Below are 10151 nucleotides of genomic sequence, written 5' to 3'. Positions count from 1 at the left end.
CTCCCCCGCCCACGGCAAGGTGAAACTTTGTAGGTGGAGAAGTTTTCTTGCCCTGGCTGTGCGCTCTCTCCGCCCTCAGCTAAGGCAGTCTGAAGTTAGCACAGCGGGGGATAAGCGGGACCAAGTCTCCCCCTCCTGGTGCTCGGGCGCCCGGTGTCAGCGCGCGGAGCGCAGAGCGCACGGCCCGCACCTTCCGCGCACCCCAGCGCGTTGCCAGTGGGAAGATCCCTAGGCGCTGACCTCGGCTTCTCCCACTCCTCCACTAGCCGCCGGGCGCACGCCTGTATGCAGACAGGTTTGGGCACCACGGAAACAAGGAATTCTTTGTCGGAGACAGTGGTAGGAGTGGATGGACAATTGTCCCAAAGATTGCGTTATGCAACCGTTATCCCCTAATAGAATAACTCGGATTTCTGGAAGGAAGAACAACAGAGGAGTTTAACCTCCGAAAGGGTTCAGTTTAACTTTTTGCCCCCTGTAGCCAAAAACAGGCCGATTGAATAACTAAGGAAATAGCAGTAAGCAAACAAAACCGAACAAAAGTTTAATTCTTAAACGTTGAAGTCTCAGGTCTTTCTTTCTCTCTTTCTCTCTCAGTTTTTGGCAGTCTGCATGTTTTTTTTTTCCACCTTTAAAAAAATGGTGCACTATAATTGTACATATTGATGGGATCTGTCGTTCCATATTCGTAGGTGCACACAATATAGTAATATAATTTGGCCAATATCACTCCCCAGCACTTTCCCCCTCCCTCCCCACTTCTCACTTCTTGGTACAGCTTTCTCTTTTTAAAGGGTTTTGGAACCTTAGTGAATTGAATTAGGATTCGTTTGTTAAGATACATTTTTGTATTTTACATGTAAAAATTGGCATTGATCTACAAGAATAAACAAACACTTAAAGGTAGTAGGATCTAAGGAACTCCATTACCTGTTAGAACTTAAAAGTTCTTTCCAAGTTTCATAAGGGCTTTTTCAGTAATGGCAGGGTATGAGAGGTGGATCTGTTTTTCATTGGCAGTTATGGGACAAAATAACAGTTACTATGCAGGTTCAGGTATTATTTTCTATAGAATGGAGAATAGGAAAATACAGTAAGACTAGTTATCATTTTCCAAGAACTTAGTGTGTGCCAGGTACATTACCAGAGACTACAGAATGATTTGAATACACAAAAGTGATTATCTTATTATTCCAATTCTGTAGAAAAGGAAAGTCCCCATTACATTAATGGAGTCCTCATAGAATCATTTATAGATGAAGAAATAGTTTCTAAAATTCCTAGGAGGGTAACACAGCTGGAGGTAAGAAAGGTAAGGTTAGCCCGCAGCTCTCAAATACCAATGCAGGTATCCTCACACCATGCCAAAGGCCTCAGTTGGGCAAGACTAGATAAACAACATACCCCTACTGAAGATTTTGTGGGGTTGGGGTTGTGACTCAGTGGTAGAGCATTTGCCTAGAATGTGTGAGGCACTGAGTTTGATTCTCAGTACCACATATAAGTAAATAAATGAAATAAAGGCCTACTAACAACTTTTTTAAAAAGTAAAAAAAAAAGATTTTGTAATACTGCATGGCATAACTTAAAACAATTATAGTTTACACTAAAATGCTGATTTACTGGATATAGGACACTGGGCCTGCTTTTGGACAGATCAGTTAATTTTGATTTCAATAATAGCTTTTAATAAAAGGTGAATAAATGAATTTACACACACACTTAGCCACAGTAATCCAAATGAATGATTAGAGTGCTGTTTCTATTTCCTGGTTTCCATAGCAATATGTTAACTGGATTTTAACATTGCATTATGTAGTCGCCTTAACAGGTTTTTTGAGTTTGAGTGCCATGACAAAAATATAAAAGAAAAAAGTACAATTAAAGTTGTAGAAAGACTCAGAAAAGCCAGTGAAAACTAGAAAATAGATTATAAATTCAAACAATGTAGTTCGTGTTTGTTACACTGAAGTTTCCTAGTTTCTAGTTACTGACAAATTTCAATCCTGTTCTGAAATGGGATTGAAAATCATTTTGATTAACCACAAGGAGGTAACAGTTTATAAAAATAACCAAGATTATCATAACAAAAAGAATCTGTGTGAAAGTCAAATAATCTTTACACATTATCTAGATAGATTTAATGGGGGAAAGTGTTGGAAATAATTTCACATTTTAGGCAATGCAGACATTCTAAAACATAATAGGAGTTCTAAAACTTAGTTCTGGTTTTGCAGCAAACTTTAGTTGTTGCTCTTTCACTCTCTTGGGGTCCACAGCATGGGTGATACACTGTATGATGAAATTCTATTGGTATTTTCCTAACCAATCCAAATCACTTGTGGCTGGCACTCTTGGCTGGCTAACCCAGCACCTGTTCCCAACTAGGTTTTCCCTTCTCTCCCTCCACTCTTCATGTTGGGAAAGATAAATATTTGTTTTCCCAGACTCCTTTGCAGCTGAACATGGCCATGTGATGTCATACTGGCAATGAAGTACAGAGTGAAAGCTTATGAGGCCTTTTAGAAAGGGTTTAATTTCATGACTATAGGGACCTGAGAAGTTGATGCTAACCTTTCTCCTTCTTTTTTTTTGGAGGGGGGTACCAGGGATTGAACTCAGGGTCACTCAACCAGTGAGCCATATCCCTAGCTCTATTTTGTATTTTATTAGATACAGGGTCTCACTGAGTTGCTTAGCATCTTGATAAATCGCTGAAGCTTGCTTTGAACTTTTGATCCTTGCCTCAACTTCCTGAGCTGACAAATTTCAATAAGGAAGCCAGGGGTGCACCACTGCACCTGGCTTCCTTATTTTGTTGATTTCATATATGATGCCCAATAGGAAACTAGCCATTTTGCCACCACGAAAGAAAATAGTGGCACCAATATTGCTGAGCAATAACACCGATGCCAGTGAGTGCTTGCTTCCAGATTCTTTGGTGGAAAAATACTTGTTCCAGATACTGTTAGCCAGGGTTTCTGTCATCTGAAGAAAAAGCATTAAAGATGGATATACCCCTTGAATGAGGAGCAAGACATCTGCAAGAGTGAGTTCACATAGTAGTTAAGAGTCTGGGTTTAAAAACCAGACAACTTGCATTTCAATTCCTTCTGTGCTTCTTGCTATGAGCCAGTAAGCTCCCTGTACTGTGGCTGCAAAATGGTGATAATAATAGGGTCAAAATGAAGATTAAATGAGGAGCAACAAGTAAATCACATGGAATAGCATCTGGCAAAATATAAGTGGTTAGAAATCAGGAGCTGTCCACATCCACATGTTTGTGGATAACACATAATACTAAATTATTGAGAACTCATCTCCCGACCTTGAGATGGGGCCAATGGTAGCTCTGATCGAGAAAAAGATAAAAGTACCTCCTGCTCGAAATATGCCACATCCTTTTCACTCTTGCTTCAAACATTAAATTTGTATCTTCAAAGATACCCTTTAAATTCCTTTACTTAGTGCTTTTGTTGAAATAAAAACAAAAGCAACCTCCTTAGAATAGGGGTTTCATGTTTGCAACCTGTGGTGAATATGGCCTGCAGACAGTCATAGGCCATATTGTTAAAAATACTGAATATTTTTAACAAGTCTGAATCATGTAGACAGAACACGTGTTCTGCAGTTTGCCGTTGACCTGTCATTTTCTCTTGTATTGTATCCTTCTCCCTCTGCTCTCTCCTGTAGGCATTAGGATTGTGACTCCTGCCTTAGAGTATTCATTTTTGGATTCTTTCCTTCTCTCTGCTGTGTTCCCTGCCCTGTTATCCATGTTATTGTGCCTAAGACAATGTCAATTTTCTATTGTCAAAATGCAATTCATATTGCTTCTATGTGCAAACAAAATTTGGAAATATAGTACTCCTGTAAATTTTTTAGACATTCATCATACAAATTAGAATATTGAAGGTTTTGAAAATTCATGTGGAAAATCAGAGTAGAATAAAGCAAAGCCAAAACAACACCCTTCTTAACCTCACTCACCCAACCATTTCCCAAACTTAATTGACCATGGAGTGCTCACCACCCCCCCTTAACATCTTGGGTGCCAATTTTATTTGAAACTAGTTTTATAGATAACACATTTTAGGAAATCTCACTTTAAAGAATGGCAGTGCCAGCTACAGAGAGTTAGAAATGGGCTCTTTTAATATGAACTGCTTTTATGTTGATTTGTATGGGTCAGGTACTTGTGGCTAGGCTCTAAAAATAAATACATAATGTTAAATTATCTAAAAATATGACTCAGCATATTCAATACTGAGGATAAGTACAAAACTGCTTGGCTACAAGCTGCAAGTATCACAGTTTTAATCAGAAGACTTAGCAAACTCTAGGTAGAAAAACTAAAAATAAATTACTCTTCCAATAGGATGCTGCCCTTTTGTTAGTGATTTGATTCGCTCATTTTTTGTATTTAGTTTATTGTCTCTGTTCTAAAATCAGGCAAAGATATAATGTGTTTAGCTCTCACTTATGAAATGTCTGTAGTGTATCTGTCATGTGTTTAGAGTTCACATGTCCTCATAACAAAACTCCAGACTAGGTAGCGTCCTTCTTGGTTTACGTGAGGGAAAGGAAGCTCAGAGAGATCATGTAACTTACTCAAGGTTACACAACTGGCCTGAGTCTGTCTCTTTCTAGAACAACTGCACTTCCCTTTGCAATGATTATAAACTATCTCTGACCCTGTGGTGAGTGATGAAGTCATTTGACTAGGAGCAGCTGAATTTAGGCTGCCTTCCCCCTACCCCCCTTTTACTCTGTCAACAAAGTCAGCCATAACTGAAGACATGGCCACTCCTCTGCTTGCCTGATGCCTGGGGACCAATATTGAAGTGAAGAATAAAGGTATTGTTATCTCCTATATTTCCCATGTGTAAAACACTGTGCAGGTTGAAAAAAGGGTCTTCAGTAGACTAGGGAGTTGGGGATGCATAGGACTGAGACCTCTGGTATACAAAAAAGGATGCTCTTTCTTCTATGCCTGTTTTATAACCCCTAATTTCTCCTTTGGGAACTGTGTTAGTCTTTTTTCTGTTGTTATACCAAAACTCCAAAGGCTAAAGACTTTATGAAGATGAAAGTTTTATTTGAATCATAGTTTAGGGGACTGAAATTTCAAGATTGGGAGGCTTCATCTGTTCAGCCTTTGGCAAGGGGCCTCTTGGCTCATCACAACATGGCAGAGAAATGGAAAGGTACAGAACTCATGCAGAAGGGGCCAGGAGCATGGAGCTGCCTTGCTTTATAATGATCTACTGTAGCAAGAACTAACTCATTCCGTGAGATCTGCATTACACCCCTGTGAAGGTAGTGCCATCAATGACCTACTTACCTACCTCACACTAACCTACTTCTTAAAGGTTCCACCAGTTCAAGACCAACACACTGAGGACCAAGTCTCTATCTTTGGGGGATAAACTACATCTAAACCATAGCAGGAACCTAGGGAATGTGAGAGAGAAAAGGAAGCCCTGGATGACAGAGAGTCTGGAGTCTGAAAAGAGGATCTTTTGGAGAGTTTCTGTCCTCTTAGAAGATGAGGAACAAAGGTCAAGTCTTCCAAAAGTCCCTGGAAGGCTGCTCTCATAATTCTTTCTCCTTTCATTACCTCCTTCCCTAAGGTTATATTCCTTATTTTTCTTTCTTTTACTTTTTCTGTCTTTTACCTTGTAAATTGGTGAGAGCATTTGGTGAAAGAAAATTTCCATTTTTATACAGCATAGCATTATAGACCATTGTCTCCCAATTAGCTTATTCATTCTATCAGTTAATTTAAATCTTGGCACTATTACAAATGGATTTAGCCAATCTTGGGAAATAATGCCCCAACAAAAATAAATGTGTTTCCTTTGTTGATCAGCATTTCTTTATGGATAGTTTCTCAAAATGTGTCTATGAGTTTGTATAATTACTGCAGTTCTAGACTTTACTGCTAACTTGATGAGTACTTTCCAGGATCAGTTTCTTCAGCTATAAAAACAGTCCTAAAGTCTGATGAAAATAGTTTTTAAAATATTAAGTATCAACCAAAGTTTTAAAGGAACCAGTTCACTTAGAGAAATATACCAAACAATTCACTAATTGTATTGTATGAAGGGGGACATTATATTAGAAAGAAAGTACTTCAGCGTGTGGTTCTTATTAACTACCGCCTTGTCCAAACATGATAAAATTCTTTTTTCTATTCCAAATCAAATAATTTAATAATCAACTTAAGAATGGTATATTTGGTGAGTCCAAAAGTAAATTAAGTGATTTAAAATGGATACAAAATTTAACAGTAATGATAAAATGTTTGAAGGGTTTGATTAGGGTCATTGTAACTATTACACATGACTAATATATTTTGAAATATAATGAAGATGGTTACAGCAAAATTCTTTCCAACACTTTTGCATTGGCTAGAGTTTGGCCTTTTGTTTAACAACCTTAGAGTCTAAACACAATTACTATTAATATATGTTCAAACACATTGGAGAAATGGCAGTAACTCTGGCCTAAGCTTGACTTGCCAATGATGAATTAAAAAAATAAAAGCACAGACAAATTGTGACTAGTCAAGGGTCATGCTCAGAAAGCTGGCAGTGATGCAAACTGCTTAGGGTTTCCCGTTCATTGGCCCATTATAAACATTCCTTCCTTTACTTACAAAATCCAACGAAATCCAACCAAACTGCTCCCAAGAGGCAATTGTAAACTAACCTCTAGACAAAACTGTCAGATCCAATAAAATCATCTGCAAACTTTCATGCTTATGTTGAAGGAACTTTCAAGTAGTTTATAACCTGAATTAGAAAAGATATCTTTTTAAAACTTTCCATGAAGTGTCTGATCCATCTGCTTTTGTCTGAGCTCCTCATGCTAGAGCTGATATCGAGGACCATTGGCTCTCCCAGTGCTACTGTTAACAAAATGGATTTGCCACCACAAAGTTAAGAAGAACCACATTTCCTTTGTTGTTCCACATTCCAATGACAGATCAAAAGGATGTTTAAACAGTACCAGTGAAATTGAGATGAGGATGATTATTATTATTGGTACAGAGGATGGATCCCAGCGGTGCTTTCCCACTAAGCTACATCTCCTGGCCTTTTTATACTTTTTATTTCGAGATAGGACCTTGCTAAGTTGCTGAGGATGACCTTGAACTTGCAATCCTCCTGCCTCAGCCTCTCAAATCACTGGTATTACAGGTGTGCACCAATGCATCCAGCCTGAAATTGAGTTGTTGAAATAATCTTATTAATCTGTCAATGAGATTATATGATTGGAGACCATTTCAAGATTCAGACTAAATTTCATTATTTGGCCATCTACACATACTGGATTACCTTTACTTTTTGTAAACATTAGCCTATATTTTATGGGAATCATAATTTTTATGGAAGTAGCTGTAAATATGGAGTAAAATTTTTAAATATGTCAGATCTTATTATCCATCAATTTTTTTAAAACAATTGCTTATGGGGCCCTTTCAGTGTGCCAGGGCAGTGTTAGAGCCTGGGGATACCAAAATGAATGAGTGTAATCCTTAGCATCGAGGTCTCAGTCCAGCTCTGAAGACCAGCATAAAATCAGCACACCTGCAATAACATGACAAGAGTTCACCACTGTGCAGAGAATGTATGGACTAATTTGGTTAATTGGGAGGAATCGAGGGGATGTGGAAGGCCCTGCAAGGAAGACCACATAAGAACTTCATCTTCTTGTGAGCAGGAGTTTGCCAGGTGATCATATTTGCAAGCAGATGGAGATGATCAAATGAAATCTTAGAAGAGGGAGCCCGTGCACAGGTCTGAAATAAAGTTATACCTAATGCTGTGCAAGGAATTTAGAATGATAGGGATATAGTGTGTTTGGGGTTATGGCAGAAAAGGAGGCTAAAAAATTTAGGTGAGGGTCAGAATATGTATGAGGATTCTTGTGTGCTACACAGATCGATAAAGAAGATCTGTATGGTAGGTAATAAGAAGTCATTAAAATAAGTAAAACACAGTCAGCCCTTGGTACCTATGGTTCTGCATCCTCAGATTCAACCAACCACAGGTTGAAAAAAGTTTTAAAAACTGCATTTGTACTATGTATGTATAGACTTTGTTTTTCTTGTCATTATTCTCAAAATAATAAAGCCTAACAACTATTGACATAGTTTTTATATTGTATTGAGTATTATAGGTAGACTAGAGATGATGTACAGGAGAATGTGGTTATATTATCTGCAAATATTATTTCACCTTATATATGGGACTTAAGCATTTGTAGATCTTGGAATAGGGGAGCAGGTTCTGGAACCAATCCCCCATGGATACCAAAGGAAAATGGTAATTAGAATTTTATATTTTAGTGAAACCTTCTCTAGGAAGGTTTGGAGCACGGTGAGATTGAGGCAGGTGGCAAGAGAGAAGGAAATTTTTAATCCTGGGGAACAAAGATGAAAGTGTGCTTTAAGGTGGTGACTGCTGGGATACAGCATTGGGAGGAATGTTGCATAGATATTAGGGTGTATAATACAAAGGACCACTTAGAGGTGACAGAAACTGAGCAAGACTTATTAAGGTCGACTTTTCTTACATATATCCAAACAGCATGTTGTTTACCATAAGTAGATACAATTTTTTTTGTGTCAATGAAATCTTAATAAAACTGGGGAGGGGGTTTAAAAGATTGTTTATTGCTTTAATTTTTGTTGTTAAATGGAGTCTGGCACACAATGGTGCATTCATTCGAGGTGGAGTATGTACGAGTAGTTGTACAATGAATCGCTGAAGGTCTGGGAGTTTAGTCAAAATACAAATGTACCAAATTGTTCTATTGTCCACTTGGTTATTTTCAGAACTAGGTTTTCCGTATCTCCAGATTGGAGTTGGCCAAATGGGAAGCAGAGTGAGTTCTCAGAAGCAGGAGAGAAGCAGCCATCATATGTTCTGAAGGTTATCATCACATGTTGCTGGTAAGAGATATGTGCAGAGATGTTGGCAGTCTCCAGTTCATTCTTGCTCTTCCCTTCTTCCTGATGCTGGCCTTGCCCATCAAAAGTGCCCCTGTGCATGGCTGAGAACTTCCAGAGGTGGTGGATGTTAAGGACCAACAATCCTCCATAGGCTTTGAGGTCCCACACAGCAGCAGGGTGGCAGCAAGTTCTGAATATTTTATGACTTTTCTTTGTTCTCTCAATTTCATTTTTTAGACACTTACCTTCTCAGCTCTTCCCACAATTGTTCCAACTCCTGTAACAAATTCCTTCTTTCATACTGCTCATGGTGGTTTTTCTTCCATGATTCTTTTAAAAGCCACAACTGAAGTGTCTTTTCCAACAGAACGCTTTAATTACATTTTTCTAAAAACAATTTTTAGCTGGTAGTTGGACACAATACTTTTATTTTATTTATTTACTTTTTTGTGGTGCTGAGGATCAAACCCAATGCCTTGCATATGCTGGGCAAGTGCTCTACTGCTGAGCCACAATCCCAGCCCTTTAATTACATTTTATATCACAACATGTATCACTTGAAATTATTTGAATTTTGAGAGATTGTTTTGCCCCCTGACTTTCTGATAGACAGGGTTGCGTGGGGTGGAGGGAGGACCAGGCACATTTGGAGCAAAAAAGATTTTCCTCCTGTGGGAAGATGAAGCCATTCTTGGGGAGGAGAGCGTGGGATGCAGGCTTTTGTTGAGAGAGCAGCTATAGAACAGAGGTCCTAATGTTATTGGCTTGACAAGGATCCCTCGTGAACAAGCCAAACAGAAGTGAGTAGGAGGTCCTGTCCAGATTTTAGAATCAGCAAATGGGTTGATCACTGCTATGATTCAGATAAGCATCCCCCGAAGGCCTGTGTGGTAAAGACCTATTCCCCAGCCTCTTGTACTATTAGGAGGCGATGGACACTTTTAAAGAGATGTGGCCTTGTGGGAAGACTTAGGCCATTGGCTGTTCCTTGAAAATAATAGTGAGGTCTCAATATCTTCCTCTTCTCTCTCTTTTGCCTCTCAGTCACAAGATAAGCAGCTGTGCTCTTCTATCTGCTCCCTACCATGTGGTTCTGCTTTGTGAAAGACTCAAAAACAGTGGGGCCAACTGATTCTGGACCTAAATTTCTGAAACTATGAGCCAGAATAACCTGTTATCTTCATAAGTT

General features: G+C 38.8%; 1 protein-coding gene across 2 annotated transcripts in view; it reads right to left on the bottom strand.

Annotated features, from left to right (window-relative positions):
• The window catches only part of Met (MET proto-oncogene, receptor tyrosine kinase), a 110814-nt gene extending 110550 nt beyond the window's left edge, over window positions 1–264 (bottom strand). Inside the window, exon 1 of one of the 2 annotated variants that reach the window (XR_007341532.1) lies at window positions 241–263. The gene's annotated coding sequence lies outside the window, so the exon portion shown is untranslated. Of the gene's footprint in view, window positions 1–240 lie in introns of both variants that reach the window. The other variant, XM_048786022.1, reaches the window with a different exon arrangement.
• Window positions 265–10151: the final 9887 nt, after the last annotated feature.

The sequence above is a fragment of the Marmota marmota genome, unplaced genomic scaffold (genome assembly GCF_001458135.2).
Source record: "Marmota marmota marmota unplaced genomic scaffold, marMar, whole genome shotgun sequence".
In the NCBI taxonomy this organism is placed as follows: domain Eukaryota; kingdom Metazoa; phylum Chordata; class Mammalia; order Rodentia; family Sciuridae; genus Marmota; species Marmota marmota.
The sequence above is the reverse complement of the archived record's forward strand: the minus strand, read 5'-3'. Positions and strand labels throughout refer to the sequence as shown.